This window comes from Panthera onca, chromosome E3 (assembly GCF_046562875.1).
Source record: "Panthera onca isolate mPanOnc1 chromosome E3, mPanOnc1 haplotype 2, whole genome shotgun sequence".
Classification (NCBI taxonomy): domain Eukaryota; kingdom Metazoa; phylum Chordata; class Mammalia; order Carnivora; family Felidae; genus Panthera; species Panthera onca.
In genome coordinates, this window is record NC_138354.1 from 17,553,880 (window position 1) to 17,556,198 (window position 2,319).

Genomic DNA, 2,319 nt, shown 5'->3' on the forward strand with positions numbered 1-2,319 from the left:
AGAAGGGAAAGTCAGTAAGGAAGATGACACAATGGAGGTTTCCAAAGAGAATGATTTGATTGTCACAGGATTAGAGAAGCCCTTGGAAAAATTAAAGAGGTCTAGAATATTTCTACCAAAATGCTATAATTTGTTGAGACAGATTGCCAGACAGATACCTGGTCCACTCCAGTTTAATTCTTTGTTCTAGGAATAAATACACAGGTGAAATTATCACACACCTTTTGTTCAATATAAAAATATACGTTTCCAAAAGCTCTACAGAATTACTTTTACAAGACCTAGGTGCCATGTTTTCCTTTTGGAAGAAGTTTCCTTCAAAGTGCAGGTCTCTATTTTAAATGACCCATTGCTGTTGCCCACTAACCCTGATAACCACATGGACACCCCCCCCCTTCATTTCTGTTTTCCTCATTAGAAGTTTTCTCCACATGGGCACAGATCACGTTTTGTCATGGTCACTAATAAAGATACAGTGCTGGGCACAGAGCAAGGATGGGTGGTGATTCAAAGAACTCGTACAAAATGAACCTGTGTTTGAGGTGGGTCAAGAGCATCACAAGCACAGGCCCAGGATGGCATGCATGGAGACTTACAACTGACCTTCCACTGCTAAGCCTTTTTTATCTATCTGTAAAATATTGTCATCCTAATTCTTCTTCAATGCCTGTACAATTATTGCTAAATATTTTTGCATGCAAGGTAGCAGGAGGAGGCACACGAGGAGGAGTCTCTGTGCTTTGTGCTTGAGGACACTGAAATTTCCTCCAAGGTAGCTCTTAACCCACTGCAGGTATGGCAGGAGTTTCAGGTCCTCATTTAATTTTCCTTCTTTTTCATAGTGTATTTTCTTTTTTGTTTCTTTAATTCCAGTTAGTTAACATGCAGAGTTATGTTAGTTTCAGGTCTACAATTACATATGTCACCCTGTGCTTATTATTACAAGTACACCTCTTAATCCCCATCACTGTTTTCACCAACACTCCCATCCCATCCACCTCTACTCTGGAACTATCAGATTGTTATCTATTATTAAGTGTCTTTTTCTTGATTGTTTATACTCTGTCTTTCTCTCTAATTTTTCCCTATGCTTGTTTGCTTCTTCAATTCTACATATGAGTGAAACTATTTATATGGTGTTTGTCTTTTTCTGACTGACTTATTTCACTTACTGTCATACTTTTTAGCTCCATCGATGTCCTTGTTAATAGAAAGATCTCATTCCTTCTTATGGCTGAATAGTATTCCATTGTGTATATATAGATATACATATATTCTTTATAAATTCTTTGATTGATGGATAGTTGGGCTGCTTCCATATACTGGCTATTGCAAACAATGCTATTATAAACATACAGGTGCATGTATACTTTTGTAGTAGTGTTCTTTTATTCCTTGGGTAAATACTACTGGGTCATAAGGTAGTTGTATTTTTAACTTTTAGAGGATCTTCCATATTGTTTTCCACAGTGGCCGCACCACTATGCATTCCCAAGAACGGTTCCTTTTTCTCCGCATCCTTACCAACACCTATTGCCTCTAGTGTTGTTTATTTTTGCCATCCTGACAGATGTGAGGTGGTATCTCATCGTGGTTTTGAATTGCATTTCCATGATGATAAGTGATGATATGCATTTTTCATGTGTCTGTTGGACACAGCAGGGGCTGAAGTGGCTGGGTGCATCACAGAATGGGGCCTATATGAGGTGTGTTCCAGGATATGGGGCAGGGATGCTGTGGGAGAGGTCACATGAGGGGGATATGGGCTCTTCCCTGCTCCTTCCCATTTTATATATCTGTATAAAAAACACAAAAATTACAAAAATGCAGTGACAGGGAAGGGGAAGACATCCTCTGGTATTGCAGCCAATATGAGCCACTGCAGGAACTGAGGTTGGTTGCTCAGCTATAGCCGGTGGTTGCTTGCGCCTTTCAGTGACCTCAATACCTGGGGCTAGAACCTGCTCATGCTCCAGGGCTTCCAAAGATGCAGGTGGCTCTTCCAGCTCTTGACAGTGAATCAGAGCTGTGACTACCATCTGCACTGGCTCTGATACTGCAGGTATGGTTGCTGCCTTTTCTAATTGCTAAGCTCCAGCAGGAGTGATGGCTTTAGCCAGCTTGGGCTCAATAACTGTAACAATGGGCACCACAGTGGGAGCTGGGGCTAGCTGTTGAGGGAATTCTAGATCTTGCTCTGGAGCTGGTGCTATAGCTTCAAGAAGAGAAAGTATCATCACCATTATTGCCTTTCCATGTCCCTTCCAAATAAGGGAAACCTCTCCCACAAGTCAATGTCATCTGAGTCCAAGAACTCAC